Source organism: Papio anubis, chromosome 12 (genome assembly GCF_008728515.1).
Source record: "Papio anubis isolate 15944 chromosome 12, Panubis1.0, whole genome shotgun sequence".
Lineage (NCBI taxonomy): Eukaryota > Metazoa > Chordata > Mammalia > Primates > Cercopithecidae > Papio > Papio anubis.
The window spans coordinates 39,516,688-39,533,598 of NC_044987.1; the positions used below are offsets into that span (position 1 = coordinate 39,516,688).

Consider the following 16,911-nt stretch of genomic DNA (forward strand, 5'->3'; position numbering starts at 1 on the left):
GAGTTCTCACGAGATCTGATGGTGTTATAAGCGTTTCAAAGTTCCTCCTTCACGCTCGCTGCCTTCTGAAGAAGGTGACTGCCTCCCTCTCACCTTCCTCCATGATCCTAAGTTTCCTGAGGCCACCCCAGCCATATGGAACTGTGAGTCAACTAAACCTCTTTCCTTTATAAATTACCCAATCCCTGGTACTTCTTTATAGCAGTGTGAAAACGGACTGCTACAGCAGTGCTCTGACCTTCGGTTCTGAGGTATTCTCCCTATTGCAATATCTTAAATGAAGTTGATTTCTTTACTTGTTTGTTTTTTTGTCTTTGATAGAGGAGAGAGACAATAACCAAGTAAACAAAGCAGGTAATTTCTGGAGATGATAAAACAGAGTAATATGGTAGGGAGTTGAGAAGTCCAAGATCTGCAGTTGGCAAGCTGGAGAGCCAGGAGGGCCAATGGTATAGTTCTGGTCTGAGAGTGAAGGCTGGAGAATCAGGAGAGTTGATGTGGGTTGTAGTCCAAGTCCAAAGGCAGAAGAAGACTCATGTCTCAGCTTGAAGGCAGCTAGGCACCATGGCGAGATAAAGCAAGGTAACAAAATGAGTAGTGAAAAGTGCAAGGAAAAGAAAGGAGGGGGAATGAAGAAAGAGAATAATAATACCCCAAGGGACAAAGTTGCATAGCTGCAGTCGCCCTCTGTTCTGCCTGCACAGGGCCGCCCGGGATGTTCATAGGCTCCAAACGGTCTTATTTAACCCATTTCCTGTTTAGAAAAAAAAGTGCAGTTCGCTGTCAGTGCTCATTTAATTTTACATAAACACACTCTTTGAGGCTGAAGCAAATCTGACTAATTTTTCAATGTGAAAATGAAATATAAAAACTGTTCTTGGAGTTATTTCTAAACAGAACTTGTCTCTAATCCTAATGTAGCAGAAATGTATACAATGTCACATTAAGATTAGACGCAAGAGTATTCTCAAGGCAAATGGGAAATGGGTTAAAGGCAGGTGCTAAAGCCCACATGCATGTGAGAGGGTGTGGCCTTTAGAGGGGGTGTGTGACAGGTGACTGAATGTGTTTAAGATGCAACAGGCTGTGCATGATTCGAGGATGTTAAGAAACTTTAGGTTAGTGTAGCCTGTCAGGCATAATTACATCAACTCTCTTCACCATCTCTGTCATGCACACTGTCGTGTCTGCCCCAGATCCCATTCACCCACCCTCCTGCAGCGGCGTGCTGGCTGCTAACAGCTTGCAGCTGCCGCATTCTACAAAACTTTTGCCCTGTCCAGCAGAAGCCCAGGCTCAGGAAGTCCCCCCACTTGAGGCTGTCAGCCAACAGTTGACTGAAGTGGGAAACCAAAGGCAGCCCTCTTGCCCTAGGGTTGGGGAAGGATAATTCTGCGGTGCAGCTGATGCTCCAGAGCCGACCTTTGCATCAGGCTGAGGACAGATTTCACCTGACATCACCTCTTTGCCCAGCCCTTTCCCATTCCCCACCCTAGTCTCTCTCCCTAGCCTCTCTCCTTTATGGGTTTCACCTGAGATGACTCCCTCATGAAATGACATGGGCCCAAATCCCTGCACTGGGCTCTGCTTCCAGGCAACCCGGCCCAAGGCACACATGTCAGTTCTTCTAACAGTGGTTCAGCCTAGTCTCTGGGAGTGTTCGTCCTCAGCCAATTCTAGAGGTCCAGAAGAAAATACAGATACATGCAAAGTTTGCAGCATGCCTCTACCTCCAACAACTTTTTCAGTCAGAGGGCAGCTGGCAGTGGAATACGCACCATTTCCAGGGCTAAGCAGGATCCAGACCTTGCATCCTTGCCCTAGGCTTGAGCACCTGCTGTCCACCACGGCCCAGCCCTCAGTCCAGCAACACCCTCTGATATGTGGTGACCCTTTTCCCGCTAGGCTGCTCTCCAGCTCTGGTCAATAGGCTGAGTCCAGAGCCCTGAATTCCTGCATTGCATGGCCTTTTGCTGTATTAACCCCCATATCTGCTGTAACTAGAGGGTATCCCTCCCCTAAGTTCAGTCTTACCAGAGTCAGTATTTTCAGCTTCTCTTTTGGTCTGTGTGGAAATATTCTTTGGGCAATGCCTTAGGTTTGTTTGCCCTCCACATTTCGGGGGTCTCTGCAGGCCAAGTTTGGAGCATGGCTTCTGGCTCTGCCATTTACTAACCCCACGACGTTGGCCATGCTTGCTTCAGCTAATAAAAGGCAGCAGGGGGGTGGGGGATGGCTCCAATTGCACCTGCTTCAAATAGGTTAAATGAGACAATGCATGTAAAGCAGCAGTGCCTGGCACATGGAGAGAACTCAACAAGTCAACATACACAGGTGACTCTTCTTAGCATTGCCACTGTCTCCAGTAGCAGCAGCCACAGCTTGTGTACTGCCCCACAGAGTTCAGAAAGCACCTTCACACTGAGGATCTGACTGGACCCTCACCACAGTCTCACCAAGCAGGTGGGGTGGAGGTCTTGCTCCCCGTTGACAGATGGGGCAGCTGTGATTGGAAGATTGCTCTGCTTGAGGTCACACAGCTGGTACACAAACTCAGATCATTCCCTTCTAGATCTTGTGTTCCACCTCACTGGCTCGCATCCAGTCTTCTGGGCCTTCAGTGGGCCCCGGGCCATGCGTGGTTGGGGGAAAGGAGTATGTGATCATGGGAACTTGGTGTGTCTTCTTGAAAGGAGGAGTGCAGAAGAGACAGTCTGACAAGCGGATTCTGTGGCTCCTATTTCTCTCTGGGCTCTGCATCAGTTCTGTCCTCCCTTGCTTTCTCCCTCTGTCCCTCCTCTGTGCAGGCATTAACACCCACCGCATGCAGAGACAGGGCTGCAAGATGCGTATTATTTATTCATGGAGAGCACATCAGCTGATTCCTTCTCTATTTGCCTGGTGGAGGCAGGTCAAGATGTGCCACCCTGTGCCCTGTCACCTGTGCCCTGTCACTCCTGGGAGCTAGATTTGCTGGCCATACACATATCCACTCATAGAAAGCAGAAAGAGATATCCATAAATGAATGCAATGTAATTTGCAAAGAAAATGCACCGAGGGGTGGGAAATGGGAAAGAGGTGAAATCTCTTTTGCAGCCTCTGGTCACCATGGCAACAGTGGCACCTTTTTTAAAAAAAAGATAACTGATCATACTAAGTCAGATGCTTTTTTAAAAAAACACATGAAGACAAACTATATCCCAGCCTCTTCTATAATCTGGAATAGATGAGTGGAAGGGGGAGTCTATACCCCAACTCAACACACAGGTATAGAATCTTGGGGGCAAATGTGGATCTGAGCTGAGAAGCCCCTCATTTAGTCCCCTGACTCAGAGCATCCTTTTGAAAACTGTTGGTCAGGCTAGTGGGAACCAAAAGATCCATTCCTGAGAGCCCATGCAGGGAGTGACAGTGGAGAGGTGGGATTGGCCTTTCCAGAACAACCAATAGGGCTCACCCACCTGCAAGGGTTGGGGGTGGTGCTCACCACAATGGACAACAATATAGCAAGCTGTGTGGGACCTGTGATAGGCTAAATAATGATGTCTATGTCCTAATCCCTGGAATCTATGAATGTTACTTTATATGGCAAAGGGAATTTCGCAGATGTAATTGAGAACCCTGAGATGGGGAGCTAATGCTAGGTTACCCCCATGGCGCAACATAATCACAAGAATCATTATAAGAGGGAGGCGGGAGGATCAGAGCCAGAGAAGGTGATGTGCCAATGGAAGCTGAGGAAAACAGATGTGATGGTGGAGGCAGAGGCCATAGTCAGCCTCGAGAAGTTGAAAAAGTCAATGCAATGGGTTCTCTCCTAGAGCCTCCAAAAGGAAGGCAGCCCTACTGACACCTTGATTTTATACTTCTGACCTCCAGAACTGCAAGGTAATAAATGCATGGTATTTTAAGCTACTAAGTTTGTGGTCATTTGATGCAGCAGCAATAGGAAACTCACACCAGGACTGATTTCCATAATGACATCAGTCATCATTGTTGAAATAAGGGATCAGAAGACAATAACCTGCCAGTGAATGATCATATGCTCCAAACTTCTATGTGCCTGGCACCTGACAGCAGGACAGGCCCCTTGAAATGAGTACGCCTGTGCTGGATCATGGAAGAAGAGATGCCTGGAGGAGAGGAAGAGCCCAGTCTTCAGGGGAAGCAGTGTTCAGGAACACACAGCCTTCTCCTCTTTTCCATGGAATATCCAGGGCAGGGGTGAAGGGGATGGGAAAGGGGAACATGAACTTCAGGTCTTTTAGAACCTCAGCCATGGTCAGAGGTCTCAAGTAGCTTTCCCAGCCCATGCAAACAATTGGGGCAGGAAAATAGAACGAAGAAGGGACGTCAGTGTTGTCAGTGCTCATTAACAAATCTTGTCAATGATCCACTTTCTAAATGTGGAGTGGCCATAAAGTCTGGAAATGAATAGTTATATTCTTGAATTTTAATGTAATAACTACTTATGCACATGCACATGTGTACACCACATGTCTCTGGAAGCTGTCTTTCCTTCACATCCATGTGTGTCTCCTAATTCAGTCATATTCATCTGTTACCTGGATTGTGGTAACAACCTCCAACTGGTCCTCCTGCCTTTGCTGTTGCTACCCTCAAATGCATCCTCTACATGCTTTCCAAAATGTTGATGTTACTCTGTCATCTCCTAGATAAAAGCCTTTCCATGGCTTCCCATTGCCCTTAAAGCCAAGATCCTTCACTTGTCTAGGCTAGCACCTCCTCAAGGACAGTGATATTTGTTGGTTCAGAAGACTCACCAGCATGAGAACAGGGCATGTGCCTGGTAGAAACCTTTGCATATTAACTAAACATCTTACAAAAACTTCTATGTCTTATCTTTTGTGACCCCCCCACCACTTCTGCTCCAGACATACTAAACATTTCTTGATTCCTCGAAAGAGTTCTGTTTGTCCTTCAAGTGTTTGTATGTTCCTGTTGCCTCGATCTCTAGCCCTGATTTCCTTGTGTCACTAACACCCACTCATCCTTGAGGATTCAGTTCAAACATCCTCTACTCAGAGACCTGCCCTAATTCCTAGGCTGAGTTCCCTTATTATAGATTCAGACAGTATCTTGAACTTCCTCCACCATAACACTGTTCATACTTCATTTTAACTATGTGTTTAATTGTCATAGACCTTATGCTCAATAATAGGGTTTCTCAACCTCAACACTGTTGACATTTGGGGCCAGATAGTCCTTTATCATGGGGGCTCTCCTATGCATTATAGGATGTTCAGCAACATCCCTTTAGCAACCTCATCCCAAGTCATGACAATCAAAAATGTCTCCAGACATTGCCAAATGGCCCTCGGGAGCCCAAACTGCTCCATGTTGAGAACCACCTCTCTGCAACAGAGCTATGACTACCTCAGTTACTTTGGTATTCCCAATGCCTAGCAAAGTACTTGGGCCATAGTGGGTACTAATAACTAATTGAGCAATTAAAACTCATGGGTGCCCAGTTGTGACATTGTGATATAATAAGAAATAAATATTTGGGCTCTAACCCCAGTTCCTGACATGGAGCTCCCAAAGTGCTTGTAATTTCCTGAGAGATAGAGGTGTCAGGTATACCTTTTTTTCCTCATATTTGGGCTTTGACCCTGGCTCCTGACACAGAGCTTCTATCCCTTAGAATTTCCTGGGTGATAGGATCATCTTTAGTTATTTTCCTTTTGTAGAGATGGGGTCTTGCAATGTTGTCCAGGCTGGTCTCGAATTCCTGGGCTCAAAGGATCCTCCCTTGGCCTCCCAAAGCACGGAAATTACAGGCATGAGCCACTACGCCTGGCTAGGAGCATCTTTAGTTCTAATGAGGCAACTCTTGGTGGGTTTCTGGATGAGAGGCTGGTCACCTGAAAGACCAAGTCACGATCAGAAGCCTGGCAATTTCAGCCCCTATCCCTCATCCTCTGGGGAGGTGAGAGGAGCTGGAGATTAAGTTAATAATAGATCTTGTCTATGTGATGAAGCCTCCATAAAAATTCCTCAGCTATGGAGTTTGGAGAGCATCTGGGTTGCTGAACCCATGGAGGACGCTGTGCCCCAAGAGGACTTGAAAACTCCACGCCCCTTCTCCTATACCTTGCCCTATGCATCTCTTCCATCTGGCTCTTCATCTGTGTCCTTTGCAATATCCTTTATAATGAACCAGTAGATGTAGGTCAAGCACTTTCCTGAGTTCTGTGAGCCATTTTAGCAAATGATTGAACCTGGGGAGGCGGTTGTGGGAACCTCCAATTTACAACTGCTTGGTCACAAGTACTGGACGTCTGGACGTATGATCGGCATGTGAAGTGGGGGGGGGGGCAATTCAGTCTTGGGGGACTGAGCCCTTAAGCTGTGGGATCTGATGCTAACTCTAGGTAATGTCAGAATTAAATTAAATTGTAGGACACTCAGCTAGTGTTGGGCAGAAAATTGATGTATGGGGGGAAAAACCCATACTTCTGGTAGGTCAAAAGTGAAGCATTGAGTGCTGTGAGTGAGAATATAGTAGGAGAAAAGAGTTTGTTCTTTCGTTGTTCTTTCCTTTACCCCAGGCCTTTGTAACCATTAGGTTGTTCTACATGCCTTCTAGGCTGGGGTTCCTATACACGATGGCTTCTTCCCTTCCAGGGTCCATTCTGTCCTTAGAAGTCTTGAAAATGGCTTCCCCTAGGGTGCTGGGTAAACCTCTGAATCAAAATGAGGACTGTGGAGGTTCCACAGATTTTAAGTGTCTGTCTCTTTTTAACATCAAATCCCAGTTGAAGTTGGCTATTAAGGTGAACTCTGAGTCTCTGCGCATTAGAAATTCTGCACGGTAAAAAGCTGTTTAGAATGGTGGAAAGGGGCAGTAGTCTGAGTCAGTTCTACCATCAGAAGCTCTATGACCTTGGACAATTCACTCTACCTCTCTGGGCCTCAACTACCTTAGCTATAAATTAAGGGACTTGGACTGGGAGATCACTGGCTTTTTCTAAACATCTGCAACGCTGTGCTTCAGAAAATGGCATCATGGAAACTGCAAGAGAATAGCAGAACAGTTATGAAAAAAGATTATAGAGAAACAGCTGGCCTGGTGTGGTGGCTCATGCCTGTAATCCCAGCAGTTTGGGAGGCCGAGGTGGGAGGATCACTTGAGTTCAGGAGTTTGAGACCAGCCTGGGCAACAAAGTAAGACCTTGTCTCTAGAAAAAAACAAAAAAAGCCAGGTATGTTGGCACATGCCTGTATTCCTGCTTACAGCTATGATTGAGCCACCACACTTCAGCCTGGGTGACAGAGCAAGATCTTGTCTCTCATACACACACATACAAAAAGAACCCATCGAATTCAGTATCCCCCCTACAATACTCTGTTTTTCCTATCTTAGGATGTATATTGCTTTGACGCTTGTATGATAGTATTTACATTGTGTTAGCTCCACAGCTCAGCTCCCTGGAGGCAGGTACATGGTGTTGTACTTCCCTGTGTTACACAGAGCCTGTTACACAGCAGTAGAGATAGCAAGCACTGAAGCAGTGCCCACAACACACATAGTGCTCTGAATAATGTCTAAAAGTGCTCTTTTAATTCTGACACTTCCCCAATAACTCATTTAGTCTTCAAACCAGTTCACAAGGTAGAATCTATTATTATCTCCATTTTACAAATGTGGAGACTGAGGCACAGAGAGTTTAAGAAACTTACCCAATTTGCACAGGAAATAGCCAAGCCAGGACTCTAGCTTAGGCAGATGGAGTCCGGTGTCTATTTGTACTGCCTCAAGTAGGTGTTCAGCCAATAGGTGGTGACAAATTGGTTGACTGAATAAGTAAATCTGTCAAGTGAGGCATCAGGACAAGACTCCAGACTCTGCACAGAGCCATGGACAAACACACTGCAGGAAAAGCCCCCAGGTGAAGGGTTAGCCACCCCAAGACGTATATTTTTGAATTGTGAAAAATAAGACACCTATAATTCATAGGCTCCAATACCCACACCCGGTACAGCACAGCATTTACCAAGATTATATAACCAACCCCAGCACAAATATCCAAGTCTCAGTGAGCACTAACCCAGCTGTGCCCCAATTTAGCCACAAACCTATCTCTTCCAAAGCTTCATTCATGCTCAGATTCAGGAGACACTCCCCAATATTCATTCCCAAGTTTTAAAGGAAACAAATAGAAAGCCCACCTGGCTTGCTGCACATTTATGTGTTTGGGGACTTTGTCTCCACATGTAACACATGTCAATGACAGGCATCTGTTATTCACTGTGTGCAAAGGGAGCCGCTCTAGAGGTTATCAACCCAGTGCCACCGTTTACCAGCAGTGGAATTTATTTTCTGAGCCTCGGCCTACTTGGCTGTCACATTGGCGATAGTAACATCAACCTCATAAAGTCTTGGGAGGACTAAATATAGGTGAAAGTGATGAAACACATTTGTTCAGAATTGTTCTGAAAGGGGCAGTGTTTACATTGTCTGCTGTCCATCTTGGCCCTGGAATGCAACTCTAGCTGTTTGTTGATTTTTATAGTTGTTGGTCCATCCTGTCAGCAAATTTTCCTGAATAATTTCTAAAAGGCTCTTTTAATTCAGGATATTATGAGAAATACAAAAGGATTAATTGGGCAGAAAAAAAAACACATATTAAGAAATCAATTTTGGTTGGTTTGTTAAGTCTGGGTTGGAAATCTGCATGGTGGTGCAGAGCATAAGCCTGGGAGGCACTGAGGTCTGACCTGAGTGGCAGCTCTGCAATTGCATCTCCTTGGGCCAGTTATTTAACTACTTAAGTCAGTTTCCTGTTCTCTAAAATAGGAATAATAGTAAATACTTCATAGGGTTTTTGTGAATGTTAAATATGATAGTATTTCCATAGTGCTTAGCTGATTCAACATTAGCTATCATTATTGAAACATACAACCGTCTACACACAGTGCACAAGCATACCTAGTACCAAGTCTTAGAAATAAGGCTCCCCTGTAATCGGTTATGCAAGTGGCTAGGGTTGTGCATGTCCAGGTTGGAACTCTTGCCTCTCAATATCCCATTTCTGGGTCACCCTTTCCGGGCCAGATCCCATTTTGGTACATAGCAGTCTACAGCACAGAGGACTTCTTTGAGCCATGGTAGATCTGCTACTACAGATAGTTTCAGTCTCTTTTTTTTTTTTTTTTTGAGATGGAGTCTCGCTCTGTCGCCCAGGCTGGAGTGCAGTGGCCGGATCTCAGCTCACTGCAAGCTCCGCCTCCTGGGTTTACGCCAATCTCCTGCCTCTGCCTCCTGAGTAGCTGGGACTACAGGTGCCCGCCACCACGCCTGGCTAAGTTTCAGTCTCTTGATTGCTCAAAGACTTCTTGTCTTAGCCATGATGATGCTTTCAACTGCAAAAACTTGAATTGCTCTGGCTAGTTCAGTTTGTTTGCAATTGCACAGAGAACATCATGCATTAAAAGAGAATGTTGGAGATGTCTTTAGTGTTTTGCTCAACGAATGCCTGGATTAAAAGAGGTGCTTCGCCGGGCGCGGTGGCTCAAGCCTGTAATCCCAGCACTTTGGGAGGCCGAGACGGGCGGATCACGAGGTCAGGAGATCGAGACCATCCTGGCTAACACGATGAAACCTCGTCTCTACTAAAAGATACAAAAAAACTAGCCGGGCGTGGTGGCGGGCGCCTGTGGTCCCAGCTACTCCGGAGGCTGAGGCAGGAGAATGGCGTGGACCCGGGAGGCGGAGCTTGCAGTGAGCCGAGATCTGGCCACTGCACTCCAGCCTGGGGGACAGAGCGAGACTCCGTCTCAAAAAAAAAAAAAAAAAAAAGAGGTGCTTCATGCGTATTTACTAATGAATGAATAGTGTTATTGAAAAATGCCTTCTACAAAATGCTTACAAATAACCTCACCACAAGTGTTGGCTGCAGCCACAGTGGAAGAAGTCCAGACTTCTGGGCGCTGCCCCATTTCTCAGGAGCCTTTTTCTTTGCTAGGCATCAAATATTCTCTTTAAATGCAGCAACTGGAGCTAAAAAATTGTGTCCTTTCAATAAAATGTGAATAATTTTTTAGTTTAATCATTCACATTTTTTTAGTTTAATCGTTTTGTTTTCATGCCATGGGGATTTCAAATGTAGTTTGAAAACTGGGAAGATCTATAATATAAAAGCATAATACTATTGTTATATGTGAGTTACGCTAGGAGAAGTTTGAAGCAAAAAGAGCCTGGAATTACTCTCTAGTCCTAATATTCAGTAGCCATAACTATTTTTTTAAACTTATCATTTTCTTTATCATTGGAGGGGAGGGAAAGCAAGCAAGCAGGGGTGGGGGTATGGTTACACTATTTAAGGAAGAACTGAATGCAAAGACGATGAATCTTTCATAGTCTCAACAACTCCACAATGAATAACTGTGGATTATCTCATTTATAATTCACACTGGATTAAAAAAAATTGGTTCCCCTCTGTGTATATCAATTTAATTCAAACCTTATCTTCAAAATACAAAGATGAATATTACAAGATAAATTCTAACTGCAATAGGTATTTTCTAAGTAGAAGACCAAACACCAAAGGGAATCCCTCTTTCCAATGTCTTTTGATATGACAAGATTTTGCCAGAGTGGAAGTCTAACACTCTGGCATTCTCATGGCCAAGTAAGAAACTACAGTTGTTGTATGTACTACCCTACAATTACAATATGTATTACATATTAAAATCAGCATTCAATATGCTTGTATAATTATGCTATTAATGATGATAGCAGTGATGATGCTGGTGGAAAAAGCCTGTCTTTAGCCCAAGAAAAGTAAGGGAGAAAAATGTAACAAGCAGAAAGTAAACACAGAGTTGGGCATTTTTTGACTAGGAAAGAGAATTTTAAGCATAGGAGTATAAAAAGAAAAGTACTCCCTTACTTCCCCTATGTGGAGATAATATGAAACATTTATTAGATATACTGGACAAGAACAGAACTAAGTACTCCAACTCTACTGCAGCGTTACAGAAAAATCATCCCTTCACCACAGTGTAAGATTTAAGGACAACCTGCTCAATGATGCATGTTATATAAAACACAGCAAGATTGCTACTGCCCTGCCAAGTACTTCCAGTCCCTTCCCAGGTCCTACTGAAATACTGGTGGTCCCAATTAGTTTTATTGAAATAAATCTTTAAAGAAAAAGATAAAGCATTTAAAAAGACATGTCAAAATGCTTCAGGAACCACATATCCAACACAAACTTTATCCTCAAATGAGTTATTTTTGCCTCGCACTAATAAACATTTTTCACTCAAATTAGAGCAATAATCTTCCATACATAAGTATTTCCCCTGCCCAATAGTTCAAAGAAAAAAAATCCAAAATGATTAGTAAAGAAAAATATAAAAATTAACAGACCCTTTAAATTTGTTTTAAATATTTTTAAGGTTTAGAAAGTGTTTAAAGTGTAATTCCTAGTAGGATAGCATTATCTGAATGAACACCCTAATTGCAAACCACTGTAAAATGCTTCAGCTGCATTTGGGGGAGAGGGGTAGGGATTATCTTCAAAGCACCCCAGCTCTCTTGATGAAAAGGTCAGAGGTACACTGGTTTGTATTATTGTGACATCCATAAGGTGATCTATGTTGCTTTTCCTTCATCAAGGGCTTTATTTATCAGAAGGGCTTTATGCTTGACCTCCAAATTTGGCTGACAATTTATTGATAAGATTCATAACCTTTGGGTTGCTCTGGCATTGTGACATATTTGCTGGGTTCTGAGCCACATCCTGGAAGTCCACCATAACTCCTGGATCCTACAAGGCTGCAAGAACCTCTGTATCACTAAGAATTTTATTGAGTCCAGGCATTCTGGCCATTCCAGGCATGTCCCCTCCCATTCCAGGCATTCCTCCAGGAAAATTACCAGGCATTCCCCCAGGAAAGACACCTGGGAAAGATCCATACTGAGCTCCTGACTGTCGTCTGGCTTCTTTCTCCCTCTGGGCTCTCTCATGTTCTTCTCCAGCCTTCTTAACTCGTTCTATTCTTTCTTTGATCTCTCGCTCTTCACGTTTTCGCTCATACTTTCTCCGATGTTCTGCAATTTTCTGTGCCCTAGGTTGAACTTTCAGCATTGCACTAGCATCTTCATCATAATCCAATTTACAGACAAGGGCAAGATCATGGGCTGCTTCTTCCCAGTGGCCTAGAAGTCTATGTGCTTTCCCTCGCCATTTGCAAGGCTGAGCTGAATCAGGATTTATTTCAATGGCTCTGTCACACAGTCTGGGATGGCAGCATTTGACAAAGACACTGGCCCTATTGGCATACAAGATGGCCAAGCAAAGATTCAGCTTGATGGCATCTGTGAATAAGTCAATGGCTTTCTGCAGTTCACCATCATTTAGGGCTTCAATAGCAGCCACTTTCTTTCTTATCATTTGCCTGATCCATTATCTCCTGTGTTATCTCTGCATTTTCATCTCCCATTTCTTGAGGGGCATCAGTATCTGGTTCAATCACACCTTCATTATCAATTTCTAGATCACTTTCCTTACTTGATGTTTCATCTGCCTTTAAGTCTTCCTCTACCTTCTTACGATCAAGTTTTTCTTCCTTGGTATTTTTCTTCTGATTTAGCTTTCTGAGTAGCAGGTGGTACTTGACCCCCCATGCTCTCCACCCACTCCTTCAGGAAGCACATTTCCTCAGTGTGCAGAATGCTCGGATCCTACTTACACATTTTCACAAGGCCCGAAGCTCGCTCACTTTGCGGCGGTCCATGGTGGGGAGGCAGTGGGCAAAGCTGAGGGCCTGCTGCCCAGTTCCAGGCCCAGGTGCTGGCTAGGCATGACTGTGCAGAAGGGGGTGGCTAGTTCTCTATTTTTAAAGGGATTTAGTGTAGCAAAATTGTATTTGAGAGATACAAAGAAAGAGAAACACAAGATCAAATCTTTTGACTGACTCACTAAACAGTAGTTTGATTGCTGGGGGTCTCTTACTACTGCAGGCAACAGACATCAGTTGAATAAGTAAACAGCAAACCAGAAGCCTTAACACAGGCTCAGGCTACTTGTTTTCTATGGCTGAAGTACATCAATACAGTCATGCCCTGCATGATGACATTTTGTTCAAGGACTAACTACATATATGAAGGTGGTCCCATAAGATTATGACAGAGTGGTAAAATTCCCTATTGCCAAAATGCCTGCTGACATTGTAACTTTCTTAAGGGCACAGCACAACCTATTACTCACATGTTTGTGATGATGCTGTTGTAAAGACATCTACTTCATGGCCAGTCATATTAAAAAGTATAGCACATGCAATTAGATACAGCACATGACACTTGATAATGATAATAAATGACTATGTTACTGGTTTATATATTTACTATACTACACTTTTCATTGTTATTTTAGAGTGTACTCCTTCTACTTATCAAAAAGAAAAAAAAAGAGGAAACTGTAAAACAGCCTCAGGCAGGTCCTTCAAGGGGTATTCCAGAAGACAGCATTGTTAGCATAGGAGATGACAGCTCCATGCATGTTACTGCCCCGAAGACCTTCCAATGGGACATGATGTGGAGGTGGAAGATGATTATATTGACCTGTGTAGGCCTAGGATACTGTGGGTGTTTGTGTCTTAGGTTTTAACAGAACAGTTTAAAAAGTAAAAAATAAAAATAAAGCATTTTAAAGTAGAAAAAAACTATAGAATAAGTATATAAATAAAATTTGTACAACTATACAATGTGTTTGTATTCTAAGTGTTACTACAAAAAAGTCAAAGTTTTAAAAATTGACAAGTTTATAAAGTAAAATTATAGCAAGCTAAGGTTAATTTATTGAAGAAAGAAGACTTTTTCTATAAATTTAGTGTACATTATTTATAAAGTCTACAGTAATATATAGTAATGTCCTGGGCCTTCATATTTATTCACTACTCACTCACCCAGAACAACTTCTAGTCCTGCAAGCTCCATTCATGATAAAGGGATTCATTTATTTTATTTTATTATTATTATTATTATTGTTATTAGTATTATTATTATTTGAGACAGAGTCTCGCTCTGTCGCCCAGGTTGGAGTGCAGTGGCATGATCTCAGCTCACTGCAAGCTCTGCCTCCCAGGTCCATGCCATTCTCCTGCCTCAGCCTCCTGAGTAGCTGGGACCACAGGCACCCGCCACCATGCCTGGCTAATTTTTTGTATTTTAGTAGAGACGGGGTTTCACTGTATTGCCCAGGCTGGTCTTGAACTCCTGAGCTCAGGCAATCCGCCCACCTTGGCCTCCCAAAGTGCTAGAATTACAGGCGTGAGCCACCGCGCCCGGCCTTCATTCATGTTAAGTTCACATCTGGTCATGACCAAAAGCCAGCAGAACAAAGTTATCACAAAACTAGAGTGCGGGTTGAGGGAGAGCCACGATCTTGCCATGAGCACAATAGGAGCTTTATACAAAGGGTATCAGAGAGAAGCAAACCTCCTGAGCAACAAGATAATATTTGCTACCTAAAATGAATTTTGATTAATAATGGATGCAAAACTTCACCATTTAATAACATGGTCTCTGTTACAGAGAAACAGCTGCCCAGGGCATGCCAGTGTGGGCATTAGGACTCAGAACTCAGAGGAAAAATCCATACAGACTGTCCAAGAAATCAACTGGAATTGAGCTGGAAATCAATACCACAATGTTATAGTATTCAGTTATTTTTATGAGCTGCTTGAACAGTTGTACAAAATATAAACATATTTTAGCTTTAATTATCCCCATCTCTGGCTTCACTGGTACACCATGAAATCCAACTTTCCCATCTGTTAACAGCGTGCTAGGCAGATCCCATGGTGTAGCTGTGAATTTGAGGCATTCAAAGTCCAGTCCAGCCTAGTCCTGTGGAAAACTCCATCTCATCTGATTTAAAACTTTCCTCATCCAACTGATGATTCAGAGAAAATACAGAGAACACGTTAAACACATACCTTGGGGATGCAATCAGCAAAATCCAGACTTTAAGGAAATGGCATAGAACAAATGACCCAGTCTCTTCAAAAAATAAATTTCAGGGGTTGTGGGAAGGGAAGAGAATGGTAGAAGATAGAAGGGGAATCTATAGATTAAAAGATATTTAAAAGATATACCAACTAATTACAGTGAGCGAACCCTGTTTGAATCCAGATTCAAACCAAATGTAAAAAATAAACATTTATTACACTTCTGACACTATTGGAATCTTAAACACTGACCGTTTATTTACACCAAGAAACAGTGCAGTTTCCTTAAGTGACAGTACATACAATTGTACAATTGTGGCTATTTTTTTTAAAAGTATGTCCTTATCTGTTAGGGATATATCTTGAAATATTCATGGGTTAAATGACATCATGTCTGGAATTTGCTTCAGAACAATGCAGGAAGGGGAAACTGATGAGGATACCGATGAAGTGAGATTCGCTGTGAGTTAATTGTGGAGTAGCCGGATTTCTTCCTAGACTGCAAGAGGGAAAGTTTGCCACGCCTTCCAAATGCTTAGGGGGCCTCTGCCTCTTCCTCTTCCTCATGGTCAAAGGGAGTCACAGGCCAGTCCTCCCTCAGTGTGGAGGGAGGCACTGTTCTCAGGAGGCATCTGCCACTGGGGCAGTCCTCGGAGACCCACACTGTTCCAACAAGGCCTCCTGCCTTCCCTCCAAGCCCCATCCTTCTCACCTCCCAACCTATCCTCCTTCATAGAGCCCACAGAGGATGTTCTAAAACTCATCCCTAAGTGCATCTTACAAGCTACTATCAAATCTAGTCCAAACTCATTAATATGGCCCATAAGACCCTGCAAGGTTCTTCCTCTTCCTACCTTTCCCGTATCATCTCTGCATGCTGCACCCCACCACTTGCCTGAGCTCTGTTTCAGTCCCTTCCATGCAACCTGTCTGGCTCCTCCAAGTTGTCACACAGGCTATCGCCTCTGGCACTTCCCACTCCCCACCCATCCCACCTTATTACCTGGTGGTTTGTCCCTCAAATCTTGGTTTAGATGCTCCCTATTCTAGGAAGCATCCCTCTGAGGAAGACACGACACTGGATGACCCAGATCCCCCATCGAGGAAGGACTTGCCGTCCAGTTGTGAGGAAAGCATCAGGAGGCAACATGTGGCTGTCAGCTCCACATCCAGTGACTGTCAGTTGGGACAGGGAGGCTCACAGTTTCAGCCTGACTCGTGACCCTCTTGCAGGCAGTCTTCTCTCCAGAGCCCCTGCCTGGTTGGCCACAGCTTCTGCAGGATTGTACTGCAGTTCAGTTTCTTCCTCTGTCTGATTGGGCTTCACCCTGTTCCTTTCACAGGGGTTAATCCCTACTAAACATCTTGTACCCTAGACTCTGTCTCAGCAAATTTTTCCTGAGACTTCCATCTGTAGTACATTCCCATCTCATACCTCCTTCTGCCCCATTCTGGGTAAATGCCTTTTCTGGCTAATCTGATAACATGCTGCCTCTTCCCACCTTATGGTGTCATCACCCTGCATTGTAATTGTCTATGTGAGAGTCTGTATCCCCCACCTGGACTCCACAGGGCAGGATGTGAGCATATCTTGCTCATCTTGGTGTGCTCAGGGTATAGCACAATTCTTGGGATGTAACTGACATTCAATCAATGACTACAAATCTTAGGTGCGCAAGGAATTGGAAATCAATATCAGAATCCCACCATTGACAGTATTCATAAATGAATGAATGAATGAGGGCCCCTTTCTAGAGATTTCCCAAAGTTTGGTCTGAAAAGCCATTGTTTATTAAATGAAAGCAGCAACATTTCAGAGCCACAAAATATTTTAAAGAAGAAGCACCATTTTTTTTTTTTTTTTTTTGAGACGGAGTCTCGCTCTGTCGCCCGGGCTGGAGTGCAGTGGCCGGATCTCAGCTCACTGC

General features: G+C 43.9%; 1 long non-coding RNA gene and 1 pseudogene across 1 annotated transcript; both read right to left on the reverse strand.

Annotated features, from left to right (window-relative positions):
• Window positions 1-278: 278 nt before the first annotated feature.
• Window positions 279-1,199, reverse strand: LOC108582166. Its single transcript, XR_001895363.3, has 2 exons — window positions 653-1,199; window positions 279-555 (listed from the first exon to the last, which is right to left on the reverse strand). It is a non-coding gene; the product is annotated as an uncharacterized LOC108582166 (long non-coding RNA).
• A 10,418-nt stretch (window positions 1,200-11,617) lies between these two features.
• Window positions 11,618-13,960, reverse strand: LOC101011033 (annotated as a pseudogene).
• Between the last annotated feature and the right edge of the window lie 2,951 nt (window positions 13,961-16,911).